The sequence below is a fragment of the Mauremys mutica genome, chromosome 1 (genome assembly GCF_020497125.1).
Source record: "Mauremys mutica isolate MM-2020 ecotype Southern chromosome 1, ASM2049712v1, whole genome shotgun sequence".
NCBI lineage: Eukaryota > Metazoa > Chordata > Testudines > Geoemydidae > Mauremys > Mauremys mutica.
In genome coordinates, this window is record NC_059072.1 from 95,236,072 (window position 1) to 95,255,806 (window position 19,735).

Consider the following 19,735-nt stretch of genomic DNA (forward strand, 5'->3'; position numbering starts at 1 on the left):
AAATGGCATTCTCCAGATGGCTTGACCTCACACTTAGGGTGTGAGGTCATGCATTGCAGAGGATGCCATTTTGATTTACAAAATGGTGTCCCCCATACAGCATGATCATGCAGTACAGTGTGTGTGTGAGGTCATGCTGCATGGAGGATCCCATCTTGTAGGGCAAAATCGTGTGGGGCTGGACAGAATCATCCCATGGGCTGGATTTGGACCACAGGCCGCTAGTTGAACCACTTATAGCTAATGCACCCCCTCCTCTCTCTTGGGCTCAGTAACATTCTGTGTTACTTATTGCACAGATCTGAAATGATGCAGGTGCAACTTTAGCATTTGCTTCCTCTGGCTTATTTAAAGTACACGCTTCAGCAGCAATGCCAGCTTGGCCACACCGAGCCTGTATATTAAGATATTAAAGTTCACACCTTCTGCAGGGCTGTAAAATGACATCTACTGTAATGTATGTGCAAGGGGCTGAGTCACAGATGCTGCTGGAACCTTAAAGGGATACTGACCTGAAATCTAATCAACTTAAAATGAGTCAGCAGTAATTTCAGCTACTAAATTTGCCCGAGTTCCCCTAGAAACTGGCTTTCTGAGGACATTTTCCTATCTCCGTATTTTTCTTCTGTTGCTGTGGAGACACACAAGTAAATTAAATCCACAACTGATTGAATATAAAGAGGGAAAACTGAAACTGACTGCCCACAAAGTGCTGCCAAATGTGTAAAAGAAGCAGAATGAGGGAGAAATTCTTTTCTCCCCCCCCTTTATCCTTAACAAAAATTATTTGTAACAATATTAAGTATGATTTTCAGACTGAGTTTTTTAAGTGGATGGTTTCCCTTTCCCTTTGAATTCAATCTTACTGCAGTTCTCTTGCATTTAATTTACTGTAAAGAGTGAGAGCTCGTTATAGGAAATGAAGATTTAAAAATATAAAAACCAGAATGTGAATTGCTTCCCGTCCTGGCTTACTTTAAAGTGGCTGGATACATCATTAAATAGCATTCCTTTCTCTTTGAATTTGGAACGTACTTTTCCTCCTTGTTTGAACAGCTGCTGGAAAAAATCCTGGAAAAAAAAATCAAATTCAATGTGTCCTCTTTCTCCTTACTGCTTCAATAATCCAGTCTGGCTCCAATTATGACACTTAGTAAGCGCTGGTTGTATTTTCTGTGCTCTAGTGGTCTTGGAGGGAACATTATGTGTTCTCTACACAGTGCCTTTTAAAAAAATGTAATGCTGGCGAAAGGTGCCAACTTGACAACTTTGGAAACTAAAGACCTCTGCTTATTTGTAGAATGGATACTGCACATGTTATGTCCTAGGGGCAGCTGGTGTAGGAAGCAATCACTTGAGGCCAGAGAGCAGACAGCTAACCAAAACCTCCATTTTATTTACAGAAACAGAGAGCTCACTCAGCCGGTTGATACCGGCTGAGCTATCCCTTAATAGTCTAATTCAGTTGCCATAGTAACAAAACCCATGACAACCAAATACACAACATATTCCTCCCCCCCTAATAAGAACATCCCCTAAATAAAACACACACTAAACTAGAGAAGGAGGGTAGACTGCCTCCATTCCCGGCTAAACCCTGGGGATTATTTTGCCCCATAACCGTGGGTTCGCCCTAACTAAAGATCCAGCCGATGAGGAGGCCTTCTGTCTCTAGGTGGATTATGGCGAACTTCTGGTGTTGTTGCACCCGAAAGTACTAGGGGCTCAGGGTCCGCAGCACGAATAGGTGAGGAGGTCGTATCAGCTCGTGCTGGGCAAAGGGGTATCTCAGCTGCCGGCAGTAATGGAGGAGAACAGTCAGGAACAGGTGACTCATGATTCGGTGTCTCACCAGGAGGGGTGAAGTCAGACCCCTCAACTGCAGATGGGTCCTGAAGACTGGCATGACCTGGCAACAGCTGATCTACATGTCGCCACCAGGTAAGATTCTCTGCAGTCCGGACTGTATAGGAAACAGGTCCTGTTTGAGTGATGACTGTGGCCGGGACCCATTTAGCTCTGGAAGTATAATTCCGAGCCAAAACTGGCTGCCCTGGGCTAAAGGTTCGGTCTTTTGCTCTGGGTGCCCGTCTGATTACTTGATATTGCTGCTGATGTTGCACAGTTTGTCTGGGTTCAGAAGGTTTCAGCAGATCAAAGCAAGTGCGCAGCTGTCGTCCCATCATTAGAAAGGCTGGGGAAGCCTGGGTCGTAGCATGAGGTGTGTTTCTATAGGAAAGTAAGAAGGTATCCAGACGCTTTTGAATGGAGTGTTGTCCCTTTGCTGATTTCAAAGCGTTTTTCATTGTCTGCACAAATCTTTCAGCTAATCCGTTGGTGGACGGATGATATGGTGCTGACGTGATGTGGTGTATCCCATTTGCCTTCATAAAATTTTGAAACTCCTGAGAGACGAACTGCGGTCCGTTGTCGCTCACAAGTTGTTCTGGCAGACCAAAACGACTAAAGAGTCCTTGTAGTTTTTGGATAGTACTCTCTGCAGTAGTGGACTGCATTATAGAGACTTCTGGCCATTTAGAATGGGCATCTACTGCCACCAAGAACATGCTTCCTTCAAGGGGGCCAGCAAAGTCAACGTGAATACGTTGCCACGGGTTTTCAGGCCAGTCCCATGGGTGTAGGGGTGCCCACTGGGGTGCATTTCTTACACTCTGACATGACATACAAGCTTTTGCCTTCTCTTCAATAGCACTGTCCAATCTAGGCCACCAAAAATAGCTTCGTGCAATTTCCTTCATGCGCACTATTCCACAGTGACCGGAATGTAGCTGTTCTAACATCTGTGATCTCAGGGGTGGTGGAATAATGACACGCCTCCCCCACAACAAACAACCAGATTGGACCGATAACTCCGTCCGCCTGGACATGTAGGGAACAAGGTCGGGTGAGACCGGAGAGGTTTGTCGAGATTTTCCATGCATCACCAGGTCCATAACTTGGGATAATACTGGGTCAACGCGGGTTGCCTTCTTTATCTGAGTAGCAGTGATGGGTGTATTCTCTACCTGTTCAAAGTAGAAGATTTCCTTTTGGGCACTATCTTGATGTTTGACCGGTAAAGGCAACCTTGAGAGGCCATCTGCATTGCCGTGCAGAGTGGATTTCCGATATTTGATTTCATACGTGTGTGCAGAAAGTATCAATGCCCAACGTTGCATATGACTAGTAGCTAATGGGGGAATGCCTGTGTAGGGTCCAAAAATTGATGTCAGAGGTCGATGGTCTGTAAGAAGAGTAAACTTTCGCCCAAACAGGTACTGATGAAACTTCCTAATTCCAAAACCAATTCCTAATGCCTCACGTTCGATTTGGGCGTAGTTAGTTTCTGCTTTGCTTAGAGTGCGTGAAGCAAAAGCAATAGCTCTTTCTTCTCCCGAAGGCATAATGTGTGACACGACCGCTCCCACTCCATAAGGGGAAGCATCGCAGGCCAATTGCAGGGGTAAGGATGGATCAAAGTGCGTTAGAACTTCAGAATTTAACAATGCATCCTTAGCTTTGTTAAATGCAACATCACAGGCTTCAGTCCACTTCCAGGCCTTGTTCTGCCCAAGGAGCTCATGAAGTGGTTTTAGCAGTGTGGCTAACTGTGAGATGAACTTTCCATAATAGTTCAGTAGTCCTAGAAATGAGCGTAGCTGGCTTACATTTTGAGGTGGGGGAGCCTCCACAATAGCTTTAACTTTTGCAGGGGCCTTATGAAGACCTGCAGAATCGATGATGTGTCCCAAATATTCAACAGAGGGCTTGAAGAATTCACACTTGTCTTTGCGAACTCGTAGGCCATACTCTTCCAGTCTTTGTAGGGTAGCCTCTAAATTCTTTAAGTGATCCTCTTCATTTCTTCCAGTGACCAGGATATCATCCAGATAGCACTGAACTCCTGACAAGCCACACAAGATCTGGTCCATAGCCCTCTGGAACAGGGCGGGAGCCGATGTGATTCCGAAGGGTAGGCGACAGTATCGATAAAGCCCCTTATGAGTCACAATAGTCAACAGCTCTTGGGACTTTTCATCGACGTGCATCTGTAAATATGCTTGACTCAGATCAATCTTACTGAACTTTTGTCCCCCAGCCAGGCCTGCGAAGAGGTCATCGATGCGGGGAAGCGGGTATTGCTCTGCACACAACACTGGGTTGACAGTGACTTTAAAATCACCGCAAATCCGGAGAGAGCCATCTTTCTTCACTATTGGAACGATAGGAGTGGCCCATGAGCTATGGGTAACTGGTATTAGGACTCCATTGGTGACCAGGCGCTCCAGGTCTGCTTCAACTTTTGGCCTGATGGCATATGGCACAGTTCGGGCTTTCAGATATTTTGGTGGACTGCCAGGTTTAATGTTCAATGTCACAGTGATTCCCTTCATACTTCCCAAATCATCTCCAAAAACAGCAGCATGTTTCCTTAGTATAGGGGTTAGACTGGTTTCTTCTTTAGTCATCCGGTGCACTTCTGCCCAGTTCAGCTGAATCTTCCCAAGCCAAGACCTACCCATTAAGGCTGGGTAGTCACCTCTCACCACAAACAGTGGCAATTTAGCCGCCTGTCCATTGAGCTCCACCTTAACATCAATAGTGCCCAACATGGGCACAGCTTCACCTGTATACGTCTTCAGAACAGTTTTTGTTGCCTTAAGCGGAAGATGCTGTAGCTTTTCCTTATACACAGTCTCAGGAACCAGCGAGACAGCTGCACCGGTGTCTAGTTCCATGCGTATAGGTTTGCCCTCCAATAAGGGGGTTACCCAGTATTCATGTGAGCCCGCTGCCAAAGACAAAACATGCAGTGGCACTTCCTCTTGTGAGGAGGTGTCACCTTGATCATCGTGGGTCTGCTCTAGGGTATGCAAGGTTCCTCTTTTTGTCGGCCAGACCACAGGCCTCTTTTTCTTTTGTTTACAGGCATACTCAATGTGTCCCTTTTTGCCACAGTGTCGACACACCAGGTCCTTACACCAGCATTCTGATGCCTGGTGACCCAGCTTACCACAGCGGTAACATTCTTGACTCTGCACCGTTTTGTGGGTCAGTTCTTGTGACACTTTTTGCACCCTAGGGGATGCACCGATGTATTGTGCCTCCCTTGTAGCCAGTTCCATGGAGACAGCAATATCAACAGCCTTCTGTAATGTAAGCTGAGCCTCTGTCAGTAGGCGCTTCCGTATAGCTTCACTGCAGAGGCCACACACTAACCTGTCACGCAGGGCATCATTTAACATCTCTTTAAATTCACAGTGTTCTGCTAGCTTTTTTAAAATGACTACAAATTGTACAACTGTTTCATCTTCCTTTTGATCTCTTTTGTGGAACCTATATCTTTCAACAATTACCAGTGGTTTTGGGGAGAAATGAGACCCCAGGATTTCCACAATGTCACTGTAAGATTTAGTCTCAGGCTTAACAGGGTGTAGTAAGCTGCGTAGCAGAGAGTAGGTTTTAGCCCCTACAACAGTTAAGAATATTGGCACCTTCTTCGCTTCTGTAATGTCATTTGCAATACCAAAAAGCTCAAAACGCTCAGTATACACATGCCACTGCTCTGTATTCTCATCAAAAGGCTCCAGGGGCCTGGTCAGAGTAGCCATGATTTTTAGTTTCACTTTCACAGTCAGTGCAAACAAGCAGCTTTTTTTCTTTGTTTGGTCTTTACCTTGACTTCTACTTCCTTCTGTTACTGGAGCAGCACCAGGATCCCACCCTCGTCGCCAGTGTTATGTCCTAGGGGCAGCCGGTGTAGGAAGCAATCACTTGAGGCCAGAGAGCAGACAGCTAACCAAAACCTCCATTTTATTTACAGAAACAGAGAGCTCACTCAGCCGGTTGAAACCGGCTGAGCTATCCCTTAATAGTCTAACTCAGTTGCCATAGTAACAAAACCCATGACCACCAAATACACAACAGCACAGTATGGGCTGGGGCACTCCAAGCATCAGCTCTGCCCACCAGCATGTCTTGACTTGAAGGACCACCTGTAGCACTAAGAAGGATCCAGTAATCCTACAGGGTCCATTCAGTCATACAAGTCCAATCCCGCAGGCTCCCACGGAACTCGTGTATGGGATTACAGACGGGTAGAGTTATTCACGTGTAAGAATTGGGCCCAGGGGTGTAAAAGAGGGAAATGACCTATTAGGTCACATCTAGTGTGTCTCACCCCACTGTCCAACGTGTGTTCTCTCACAGTCTGTCAGGCTGATCTTAAATGCCTCCGGCCATGAAAGAGACTGATCTGCCTTATTGTTGTGAAATAGTTCTTGGTGTTCAACCTTCATATTTCTTTTCTTACTTTTATCCCATTACTCCATTGTACCATGTCTGGCCATTTCCCTTTCTCCCTTATTATGCCCTTCACAGATACGTGACAGCTGCCATATCCTCCCCCAACTGGGTCCCAGTACATTATACATTAGCTAGTGTAATCTTTCCTTATGAGTCAGTCTTTTTCCCCCCTTATGCCTCTTGTTGCATTTCTGAGAATCTTTAACATCTTCGTGGTATCCAGAGTGGAACCTGGTATTCTAGGTGTCTCATAACGTCACACTAGGTACAGTCACATTGGAGCTTTATAGAAAGGGTGTATCCTTCCTGCTCCATGAGGTGATGCTTCTATGTCTGCGGTTCAAATTTACTGACGCTCTTGGTGTGGGCACCACATCAGTTCAAGCCCATATCTAATAGGCTATTGATCGTCTCTAGCTTTAGCATTTTGGCATTACTGCTTTTCTCAAGTGTCTCCCATTAAATACCAGTTTAGATTGTCTCCCTTCCCCACACCAGATATTGTCAGTTGCATTGTCCTGATTGGATCACTGAACTTCAGCTCCTATTTCTTGTCATTCTGAGTCCCGTTGTGTTCTTTTTTTGTCCTCCCTAGGGTTTGCAGCTCCTCCCATTTTAGTAGCATATGCAAATTGAATTAGAACACTGTCTGGGCCTTCTGGATCACCACTGAAGATGCTGGATGAACCCAGACACAGCACCAATATGTATGGCCTCCTACTGAACACCTTCTGTTCCTTCCCGCAAACCTAACACAGGGCCTTTCCTCCATACCCGTTTGAATCCATTCCATGTCACACTGATGCTGTCCCCATCAATGGGCTTCAGTAAAATTAAGAGAGCTGTGGTTTGCAGCTGGGAGCTCATTTGCGCTGTGCTTACAGTGGTGGTTTATGTCATGTGCGACATTGTCCTCTGGGTTGAAAACCTGACCTCACTGTACACAGGTAGTTAGGACGGCCAGGCCTCTCAGCCAGCACTCTCCTGGACCAGATTTGAACTGATGATGAGCTGAAAAACTCCATATTATTACTAACTCCAACCTAGAAAACATTCCCTCTTACATACTAGTATTATGATGTATAACCATTGGCTTGTACAGGGGCAGCTCTAGCTTTTTCGCCGCCCCATGCACGGCAGGCAGGCAGGCAGCCTTTGGCGGCGTGCCTGCGGGAGGTCCCCGGTCCCGCGGCTTCGGTGGCTTGCCTGCAGGAGGTCCGCCAGTCCCGCGGCTTTGGCGTACCCGCCGCCGAATTGCCACTGAATCCACGGGACCAGTGGACCTCCCGCGGGCAAGCCGCCAAAGGCTGCCTGACTGCTGCGCTCGCAGGGATCAGCAGGGCACCCCCCCGCGGCTTGCCGCCCCAGGCACGCGCTTGGAGCGCTGGTGCCTGGAGCCACTGCTGGGCTTGTGGTTGCTTGCTGGAGATGTCACCACACACAAACTGGAGCACTTCATTGTTTGTGCCCTAGTAGTAACAGAGAATATACTTCAGAGTTAGGACTGAGAGGGAGGCGTGTGCACATGGGTGAGCAGCTCTGATGCTTTCCATCCAGCAGAGGGCAGTGGTCGGAAGGCAGGAGAAAGGCTATGGAATATTCGTCAGTTTCGAAAGCTCTCTGAAGTTGTGCACTTGAATCACAGACACACAGAATTACGTGCACAGTAATCAGAAAGAAAGAGACTGTTTGCATCTAGGATTTCCTCAGCTGACTCCAGAGATCATGTGGAAGAAAGTTCTAGCAGCCAGGGCTCAGCTGTGTTTATCTGTGCATCTCCCCTGGAACACATCAGTCCTTCCTCTCCCCCCGCCCCAACACAGGCTCGTTTGGTTCTGAATAATTGTCTATGTATGATCCAAGCAGTATTGCTTGTCGCCATCTTCTGACACCGCCTACCGAGCATTTCACCATACTGGGAGCTAGATCTTCAGATGTAGCCTATAAGGGTGGGTTCTGTTTCCCCAGCTAGGTTACTCCTTGATCCGGGATGCGTTATGCTGTACCGCTCACTTTTGCAGACTCTGTACTGCAGTGCCTTTGTTCTCTTCCCATGTGCCTCCTTTAGCTGATTGCAGCAGACAGTTCCTGGATTTTTGGCTGAATTGTGGCTGCTGCTTTCCCTTGCAACAGAGCCAGCATCTCCTCTCCTGACATCACCTCTGTCCATGCGTCTTACACAGTCTTCTGGATTTGAAGCCTCACTATTCCCTGACCTCGTCTGTCCCTCACCTCTGGAAGAGTTTTCAATGCTTTTCCCCGTGGAGTGTTGCTATTTAAGAGCCAGCGACAGAGTTGAAAGTTTCGGACTTTTCCCTGTTAGTCTAATAGGAGTTTCTGTCGGCAGTTCCTAGGGGACTGATGTGCAATAAGGAGCATGTTCACGAGCTGTCCAGTCCCTTTTCTTCTACACTGTAAATTCTTAATGCAGCAGGTTTCTTTTTACTGTAGGATGATGGGTCCCTTGTGATCAGGGAAACCATGCTGCAGTCATGCTAGCGTGAGTCTGCCGAGGCGCTAGGGAACTGGACTGGGAATCAGGAGCCGCCACTGTCCTGCTGGGTGACTTTGGGTAAGGCATTTCCCTTCTCTGTGCCTAGAGGGGATAATTACACTTACTGCCTTTCTTAATGTGCTTTCAGATCTCTGGATTGAAAACCTTTTCAGAGTAGTATCCTAGTAGCAGGTGGGTCAGAGAGACAGGGAAGCAGAGGAAGTGAATGTTATGGGCATTTGGAGGTGAACATCAGCATCCGTTTGCCCCCTGTCCTGTGCAAACCCTCCCACCGAATCATCCGCCCAAGGGGTCCCCTGGTGCCTTTGAAGAATCCCTGGCAGTCCCCCTCTTTCTGCCTGCCTCTCAGCTGCGGGTATTAGGAGAAGATGGTGCATACAGTGGGAAAGAGGCAGTGGCGTAGCCAGGTTTTCAGTGTAGGGGGAACAAAAAACATAAAAAAGGCGCCCCCCTTGGCTCCTCCTCTGGCCAGGCCCCCTTGACTCCTCTGGCCACGCCCCCAGACCGGACCCCCCCCACACACCTTCCCTCCTGCGCTGCCCCCTGTCCCCGGCTCCTGTCCCAGCGCTTGGCTGCACCGGCCGGCCTGTGCAGCTTCCGCACCGGCCTGCAGCCTGCGGCTCCTCCGGTTGTGTGGGTGGCAGCGCCGGCCGGCAGGCACCGTTTCCGCGCCGGGCTTCCGCTGACACCCCGCGGCTCCTCTGGCTGTGTGGCTGGTAGTGCCGGCCGGCAGGCACCACTTCCGAGCCTGCCGGCCTGAGGAGAAGCAGCTGCTTCCGCTGAACCCCACCAGCTACGCTACTGGCAAAGAGGACAATTGAATTTGCTCTCGCAGAGGGGCGGGAGTTAGTGAGCGTTACGAAGGATGGAAGACTTTAACATGGCGATGAAGATACCCAGTAGCAGGCTGAAGAGTACAGCAAGGAGACTCATTGAAAGCCCAGATCAGACTCGGCCTGGAGACTGAGGAGCCGGGATGGGCCGTGTTCCTCTAAACCAGAAATGAAATGGGGAGAGTAAAACTCTGTCAGGTTAAACGGTGAAGTGTGGGAGTTCATTAGGGCTAAGTGAGCCTCTTTTAAGAGCAGAAATCCTGTGTACAAAGCCAGGCCCGGATCCGGATGGGGGAGCCTCACTGAAGTTGCTGAAGCACGGAGCAGCTTGCAGGATTGGAGGCCCAGGATGGGACAAATGGTCTGCTGGTGAAGGGCCCACTGCAAATGATAAAGGCAGAGGGAGGCTATTGAAAAGGTAAATGGATTCTCTGTTAGAAACCAGATGGCTTGAGTCACAGCTTCCATCCCTGCCACTGCCAGAGAGGGGAGGGAGGGAGCGGGGGAAGTAGAGAAGAGGTTAAATGCATTTCTCTGATTTATTGCTATCCATTTTTACCATAAAGGATGATGGCGGGGGGGGGGGGGGGGGGCTGAGGTGGAATTCCTATTGCAAAAGCATATTCCATGAGCAAAGTCTGGCCCTAGCACAGAGTACAGCCTCCGAGGTGGAAGTTACGGAGCAGCCTAAGAAAACCAAGCACGGTGAATCACCAGGTCTGGATGGTAAATACCTCTATAGGTCGTGGTGGCAATCGAATGTGAAATAGCAGAGCTGCTCTTGGGGATGCTTGGTCCCGCAGCCGTCTGGGAAGCTCAGAAAGTCAGACCTATGCAGTCTGGCTTTAACGTGGAGCTAAGGGAGGTCCTAGGAGTTACTGCCTCTAAATGCCCCATTGCTCTAATATGGTCTGAGCTGTGCATTGGTCTAGTTTGAGTTTGACTGGCAGTCCTTGGCCCCAGCTGAAAATCCCAGACCTGCTGTCCTGCCCGAGGCTTCCTGAGAAACTTCAGTCCTGGCCTAAGTCAGGCGTGGGAAGCAGCTGGAGGAGGCTGTTCCACTGCTGTCAGCACTATCTATCCTGGCTGTGCTAGAGCCTCGCCCCCTTCCAGTTGCCACATGCTGCCAGCTTCAGCCCCGGCTGCCTGCTGCTAAGGGACAGCGGGGGGAGGGGGAGCGGGGGTGGCTGCTGACTGAAGAGGAAGCAGCCCAGCAGCTGGGAGATGCAAGAGAGCTGGGTGGGGAGTACAAAAGGCAGAGAAGCCTTAAAAGAGGAGAGACCTGAAATGTACCTGCACAGGTGCACAGGTGCACACTTCTCTCCTGGTGGGGTTCAGTGGCCCCCTGCTTCCTGCCTTTGGAGAACTGTTGTGGGCCATATTAATCCTAGACCCCTCCATCCCCCCAGGCAGGACTTTGAGTGAATCCCCCACGGAGGCCTTCTGGGGCGGCTGTCGTTTGTGTGCCCATGTGCATGGTGTTTGCTGCGGAGGCTCGCTGGCAGCCGGCCCAATCAGAACTAGAAGCCTTTAGTATTTCCCAGCAAGCAAGCTGCTATGCCTTCAGCTGCTCCCTGTGAGCTGTGACATGGGGGTGTCTGTTCCTACCTGCCCTGGCAATCCCTCAGAAGGGTCACTCTGTGTGAGTGGGGATAGGTGAATAGTGGTTGGGTCTAGTGTGTGGGTGCTGGGTGGTGGTGGTGGTCTGTGATTTACCGGAGGTTGCACTAGATGACTGGTGGTTCCTTCTGGCCTTAAGCCCTATGACGCTATGAATAGTGGGGTGCCCCCCGTGAGTTGGGCATGGGGTTGAGAGTGATGGAATCTGTTGGCTTATATGTCTGGTGACACCTAAAGCTGGGGGACCCCCAAGAGCATGGCAAACTGTAAATCCTCCCTAGACACAAACATGTGGCCAGATCCACACCTGGGGTAAAGTACCATAACTCTGCTGCCCTCGGTGGAGCCATGCTGGTTCACAGCCGATGAGGATCTGGCCCATGATTAATATTATTATTTATTTTTATTGCCATGGTGCCTAGCAGCCCCACTCCTAGCCATTGTGCAAGGTGCTGTACGAACATGGTCCCTGCATCAATTAAACCCTCACAGCACAAAATCTCCATGACACCATAATGTACTTCGGGCAACGCTGGCACAGCCTAGCAATCGTTTCAGCCTGTACACTTCCTGTTCTGATTTGTTTTCTGTATCACCGAGGCGCCCAGTCCTGGACCAGAACCCCACTGTGCCAGGCGCTGTGCAAACACAGCACAAAGAGATGGTCCCTACCCCAATGAGTTTACAATCTGAGTAGCCCAGGGGCTATTTATTCCTTTCCCAACAGGCCCTGCAGCTTGTGCTTTGTTTCTGCCCACTGGGGCCTTTCCTTGATGGTGCTACGGCAGAGGTTAAAATGAGGGGCGTGCCAGTGGAGCAGCACAGCCTCCTCCCTTGCTAAAAACAGAGGGGCTCCCCTGCTCCTCTCCCCGGCACAGCCACTCCTTCCCCCCTGCCCTTTGGCTGGTGCAGCAAGAGCTCCCCCTGCTGTTTCAATCTATTGTAGCCAGTGTGCTCTGTTACTGCAGCTGGGTAAACTGATGTCATTTAGCTCTGTGTCCAGATTAGATGGCACCGTGTTTTAGTAATTTCTGGTCCCTGATCCACGGGGAGATGGTCCCATGGAGCTGTTCAGTGACTATTCACTCTCCTGTTTTAACGAGATGCAGTGAGTCATAGAGACACCCCTTAGAAATTGCGCTGTACTAAGGTGCTACATCCAGGCTCAGGAACAGACAACAGGCCTCCACAGGCTTTGCACTGCTGTTGCGTAGTAGCTGGGGATGCGTGTCCCACCTTGGCAGCTGAGGAGATAAGGCTATCTCTGCACTGACGGGTACTGTCTTGCAGTTAGTGTTGCCAGCTGTCCCATGGCTTTTATCAGATCTGCTGGCTGGGCGAGTTTGTTTGTTTCTGGGTAGATGGCAATATGTTTTGGCTTGTTCAGCCTGGTAAACTTGATAAAACTTGTCTGGCCTGATCTGCATTCAGGCATTTAACTTGTATTTCTCTTTCCCTCTTGTGGGACCGAGTGTTTCCCAGCCAGCAATCTGAATCCAATAGAAGGAACGGATCGCTTGTGGGGGCTTGTCTCTCCCAAGAAACCTGGGCACAGGCCGGATTCAGCCAGGGGCGCAGAGCGGCTCCTGCAAGTGTAACACGTAGGGCAGAAAGTCCACTGAAGGGGGGAATTGTGGCAGGCCAAAGCAGCCCCAATCCCTCTGCTGTAGGGAGGCTGGCGTGGGGCAGCTCTGCCTGAAGAGCCAAGGGCTCGTGTCAGAACAGTTAGGCAGTTTCCTGGCCCAGCTGACTGCTGGTGGATTTGAAAGCTGCCCTGCTCTGGTGGAAACCCTAGGGGAGTGCACTGGGAGTTGCTGTCACCTGTCCTTCCTTGGGGAGCAGGAAGGATGTAATGAATGCAATCTGTCATATGTTCTCAAGATCGACTCCGACCTGCAATAACTATATGGTTGTCGTCTGAGGCCTGCTCTGCACTAGAAAATTAGGTTGGGTTAACTATATCAGTTGGGGTGTGAAAAATCCACCTCTCTGAGCAGTGCTGTTAAGCCAACCTAAGTCCTGGTGTACGCAGCGCTAGGTCAATGCAAGAATTCTTCCATCGACCTAGCTACTGCCTCTCGGGGAGGTGGATTACCTATGCCAACAGGAGAATCCCTGCTGTCAGCGTAGTAGTGGCTACACTGAAATGCTACAGCTGGGCCACTATCGTGTTTTAAGTGTATCCAAGCCCTTAGTTCTTAGTCCCATTAGCTTCATTTATTTCTGGCGTTTCTCTTGGCAGCATGCTCATTGCATCAACCTGGGCTTCTCTTAGTTCTCTTTTGGCTATCTGAGGTTCCCCTTTTTAGAGGCCTGTTTCCCAGCACTCAACTCAGTTATTTGGGGATTTCTGTTCCCTTTTCTAGCAGGCTTTTATTTTCAGTTTCCATCCGGTTTGGTTTTGCCGTTTCATTCGGTAGGCCAGGGGTCGGCAGCCTTTCAGAAGCGGTGTGCCGAGTCTTCATTTATTCACTCTAATTTAAGGTTTCGTGTGCCAGTAATACATTTTAACGTTTTTAGAAGGTCTCTTTCTATAAGTCTATAATATATAACTAAACTGTTGTTGTATGTACAGTAAATAAAGTTTTATAAATGTTTAAGAAGCTTCATTTAAAATGAAATTAAAATGCAGAGCCCCCCCGGACCGGTGGCCAGGACCTAGGCAGTGTGAGTGCCAATGAAAATCAGCTCGTGTGCCGCCTTCGGCACCCGTGCCATAGGTTGCCTACCCTTGCTGTAGGCAATCAAAGGGAATTTGTTCTAGTTAATTTCATAGCAACATATGGTTTCAGCTTGACATCCTCTCTAAGCCATCATTTAGGCCCGGATCCTGCCAGGCGCTGAGTGCCTTCAGACCCCGTTAAAGCTGGTGGGAATTAAGGATGCTTGGCATTTTTCTGCATGCTCCCAGCACCTTGCAGGATCCATCCCCTTGGACTTTGGCGATTTGATGACCAGGGAACAGACATTGTTTGTTCTCCCTCTTGGTAGCTCATGAGCTACGAAGTCTTGTGGCTTCTCTCAACGTGTTATTTGAACTTCAGAAGCTTCTCCTTTTTTTTCCAGTTGATGAGCCATCCTTGGCATTTCTGTCACATGTGTGACTCAGACAGACACTTTCTGCCTGTCTTAGGGATTTCTGTGAGACTTCAGATTTGACCAGGCTGCCTTGGATCATTGCTGTCCCATTGTGATGAATAGCCACAGTCACTGATAATGTGCTCTCAGCGTTGGCCCCATCCTGCTGGATGTAATGTGTGTGCAATTATTTGTATGTCACCGCCATCATGTTTCGGGTGAGTGTGAAGGATGTGGAGGTGGTCGGACGCTAGGGCGAGCTCCAAGCCACAGTCCCCTCAGCAATGTCATCAGCAAGCAGAAATTGCAGGTTTGTTTTTACTGCATTGAGCTCAGTCATGCAGCCTTACGCAGTCCTTGCTACGGGAGACGCTCCCCTCAAAGTCAGTGGGAGTTTGGCCTGTGAGACCCGGGCCTCAGTTTTGAAGAGTGGCCACTAACTGTGAATGGCTCTGTTTTTGGAGGCCCAGTTTGAGACACCAAGGGACTGATCTTCAGAGGCATTGAGCATCTCCAATTCCTGTGGGCCTCAACTGGAGTTGGGAGTGGTCGGCTACTCTGAACGCCAGCTTGTCTGGGCCAGATTTTCAAAAGAGTTCAGCTCCCATTTAGGGTCCTAGGGCAGATTTGAGCTCTTTGGAAAATCTGGCCTGGTGTGTCTCAAGTGGAGCACCCAAAATCCCTGGACACTTTTCAAACTGTAGGCCTCATGTTGTCATGTGCCTCAGTTTCCCCATCTGCTCAAGAGGAGGCTAATATTTCCCTTCCACCAGGGCTGCGGTGACAGCGCCTTTACTTTTGTAACAGAGAGCTGATGAAAGGTGCTAGGGAAGTTCAGGGTCTCGCAGGCTTTCCCTCCTCCCGGAGCACTGTGAATAGGTTTCTTCTCCCCTCCCTTTGCCTGGCAGTGTCGCATCCCGCCTGAGTGGCTGAGGCAGAGCTGGAGAGCCAGCGAGCAACCTGTGCATTCTCCCCTTTGCCAGTGGGAAGACCTGAGGACAAGCATTCCTCTTACCAGGCCCTTGGCAGGGGCCTTGTTGAGAACCTACCCGGTGCTAGTCTTATTGGAAAACCCGGGAAGTGCACCCGCCCACTTCTAAAGGCCCCTCCCCCAGCCTAGCGGGAGGGACCACTGGACCCAGGGACCAAATGAGTACGGGGGACAACAAATGAGAAAAACAGGGAGTGAGGTGAAGGTCATAGGTTCAAAATGAGGGTACCAGATGGGGACACCGAGCAGAGAACCCCGGACAGTGCCCACTGCTCCTCAAAGGTGTTGAGGGAGCCAGCGGTCGCTGCCCAGTGGGACTCTGCCCGGATGCGTGAAACTAGGGAGGAACGGAAATAGGCCCCACAGTCGCAGAGCACCCCCGAGTGTAGCATCCTCCTCCTGGTAGTGTAGATAGAGAGTTTGGCCAGGACCAGGACGAGGTTGACGAGGAGGCCTCGTGACTTCGTGGGGCCCCGGATGGGGCTGACGAGCACCTGCTGCAGCCCTTTCCTCCAACCTCGCAGCGTGCGTGCCACTGCACCCGGTCCCTGGAGAGGCCTTGTACCACCCCAGCAGCAGGGCCACTGTGAATGAAAGGGATGGGCTGGCAGGCAGGGCCGGCTTTAGGAAGTGTGGGGCCCAATTCGAACATTTTCAGCGGGGCCCCGGCAGGGATGACTTAAAAAAAAAAAACCATGTAAAAAAACCCCTTTCATTTCTTCCATGTATTATTTACTTTTCATAACTATATAAATAATAACACAATTATATATTACGTACATTGCGAAATGTATGCGGATGCATGTTAACCCCACCTAAAGTTCTTGACGCCCCCCCACAGGGACCCATGCCCCATCCACCCTCCTTCCCTGTCCCCTGACTGCCCCCCGCCGCCCCATCCAACCCCTCCTCTCATTCCTGATGTTCCCCTGGGACCCTTGCCCCATCCAACCACCCCTTCTCTCTGTCCCCAAATGCCCCTGGAACCCCTGTCCCTGACTGCCCCCCACTGCCCCATCCAGTCCCTGTTCCTTCCTGACTTCCCCCATGGGACCCTTGCCCCCATTCAATCTCCTTGTTCCCTGCCCTCTTACCACCTTGACCCCTATTCACCCCCCCACAACCCTCCAAACTCCCCTGCCCTCTTCCAACACCCCCTCCCTGCTCCCTTACTGCGCTGCCTGGTCCCATCGGCTGCAAAACTTTCACATGCATAAGGGCACTTTCATGAAACTTTGTGACTTGCTTTCCCCTGCCCTGAAGCACCAGAATACCAAGATGAGAGCAGCCCTCACAGTTGAGAAGCGAGTGGTGATAGCCCTGTGGAAGCTTGCAATGCCAGACAGCTATTGGTCAGTCAGGCATCAGTTTGGAGTAGACAAATCTACTGTGGGGGCTGCTGTGATCCAAGTAGCCAATGCAATCAAAGAGCTGCTGCTATCAAGGGTAGTGACTCTGGGAAATGTGCAGGTCATAGTGGATGGCTTTGCTGTAATGGGATTCCCTAACTGTGTTGGGGCGATAGACGGAACCCATATCCCTATCTTGGCACCGGAGCACCAAGCCAGCGAGTACATAAACCGCAAGGGGTACTTTTCCATGGTGCTGCAAGCACTGGTGGATCACAAGGGACCTTTCACCAACATCAAGGTGGGATGGCCAGGAAAGGTACATGACGCTCGCATCTTCAGGAACTCTGGTCTGTTTCAAAAGCTGCAGCAAGGGACTTTCTTCCCAGACCAGAAAATAACCGTTGGGGATGTTGAAATGCCTATAGTTGGGGACCCAGCCTACCCCTTAATGCCATGGCTCATGAAGCCATACACAGGCAGCCTGGACAGTAGTCAGGAGCTGTTCAACTATAGGCTGAGCAAGTGCAGAATGGTGGTAGAATGTGCATTTGGACGTTTAAAAGCGCGCTGGCGCAGTTTACTGACTCAGATAGACCTCAGCGAAACCAATATTCCCATTGTTATTACTGCTTGCTGTGCGCTCCACAATATCTGTGAGAGTAAGGGGGAGACGTTTATGGCGGGGTGGGAGGTTGAGGCAAATCGCCTGGCCGCTGATTATGCGCAACCAGACACCAGGGCGGTTAGCAGAGAACAGGAGGGTGCGGTGCGCATCAGAGAAGCTTTGAAAGCCAGTTTCATGACTGTCCAGGCTACGGTGTGAAAGTTCTGTTTGTTTCTCCTTGATGACACCCCTCCTGCCCCCGGTTCACTCTACTTCCCTGTAAGCTAACCACCCTCCCCTCCCCCTTTCGATCAATAAAATCATTGTTGCTTCACATTCATGCATTCTTTATTAATTCATCACACAAATAGAGGGATAACTGCCAAGGTAGCCCAGGAGGGGTGGGGGAGGAGGGAAGTTCAAGGCCACACTGCACTTTAAAACTTAAAAACTTATTGAATGCCAGCCTTCTGTTGCTTGGGGGTGGAGTGGCTGGGTGGCCGGAGGACCCCCCACCGCGTTCTTGGGCATCTGGGTGAGGAGGCTATGGAACTTGGGGAGGAGAGCAATTGGTTACACAGGGGCAGTAGCAGCGGTCTATGCTCCTGCTGCCTTTTCTGCAGCTCAGCCATATGCTGGAGCATATGAGTTTGATCCTCCAGCAGCCTCAGCATTGCCTCTTGCCTTCTGTCAGCAAGCTGACGCCACCTATCGTCTTCAGCCCGCCACTTACTCTCTTCAGCCCGCCACCTCTCCTCGCATTCATATTATGCTTTCCTGCACTCTGACATTGTCTGCCTCCACGCATTCTGCTGTGCTCTGTCAGTGTGGGAGGACAGCATGAGCTCAGAGAACATTTCATCCCGAGTGCATTTTTTTTGCCTTCTAATCTTCTCTAGCCTCTGGGAAGGAGAAATATATGCAGCTGGTGGAGGGGAAAAAAGGGGAGAGTGGTAGTTAAACAATGGGTAGACTCTTTCACGGTAAACCTTGCTGTTAACATTACATAGCACGTGCTTTTGTTACAAGGTCGCATTTTGATGGCTTCACCCCTCCCCCCATCGCGTGGCTAACATCGGGGAACATTTCTGTTCAGCCGTAGGCAAACAGCCCAGCAGGAACGGGCACCTCTGAATGTCTGCTTAATAAAACCACCCTATTTCAACCAGGTGACCAGGAATGATATCACCCTCCTGAGGATAACATAGAGAGATAAAGAACGGATGTTGTTTGAATGCCAGCAAACACTGGGACCATACGCTGCAGTGCTTTGTTCTGCAATGATTCCCGACTACATGCTACTGGCCTGGCATGGTAAAGTGTCCTACCATGGAGGACGAAATAAGGCTGCCCTCCCCAGAAACCTTTTGCAAAGGCTTTGGGAGTACATCCAGGAGAGCTTTATGGAGATGTCCCTGGAGGATTTCCGCTCCATCCCCAGACACGTTAACAGACTTTTCCAGTAGCTGTACTGGCTGCGAATGCAAGGACAAATTAATCATTAAACACGCTTGCTTTTAAACCATGTATAGTATTTACAAAGGTACACTCACCAGAGGTCCCTTCTCTGCCTACAGGGTCCGGCCGGGAGCCCGCCTTGGGTGGTTTCAAGGGTTACTGGCTCCAGGTCAAGGGTGAGAAACAGATCCTGGCTGTTGGGACAACCGGTTTCTCTGCTTCCTTGCTGTGAGCTATCTTCAACCTCCCTGTCATCATCTTCCTCGTCCCCCAAACCCACTTCCATGTTGCGTCCTACTCCACTGACGGAGTCAAAGCACAGGGTTGGGGTACTGGTTGCTGCACCCCCTAGAATGGCATGCAGCTCATCATAGAAGCGGCATGTTTGGGGCTCTGACCCGGAGCAGCCGTTTGCCTCTCTGTTTTTGTGGTAGGCTTGCCTGAGCGCCTTAATTTTCATGTGGCACTGCTGCGGGTCCCTGTTATAGCCTCTGTCCTTCATGCCCTTGGAGACTTTTTCAAATGTTTTGGCATTTCGTTTACTGGAACGGAGTTCACCTAGCATGATGGACTCGTCTCCCCATACAGTGATCAGATCCCCTACCTCCCGTTCGGTCCATGCTGGAGCTCTTTTGCGATTCTGGGACTCCATGGTCACCTCTGCTGATGAGCTCTGCGTGATCACCTGTGCTGATCAGCTCACAACGCTGACCAAACAGGAATGAAATTCAAAAGTTCGCGGGACTTTTCCTGTCTACCTGGCCAGTGCATCTGAGTTGAGAGCATTGTCCAGAGTGGTCACAATGGAGCACTCTGGAATAGCTCCCAGAGGCCAATACTGTCGAATTGCGTCCACACTACCCCAAATTCGACCCGGCAAGGCCAATTTCAGCGCTAATCCCCTCGTCGGAGGTAGAGTAAAGAAACAGATTTTAAGAGCCCTTTAAGTTGGAAAAAAGGGCTTCGTCGTGTGGACGG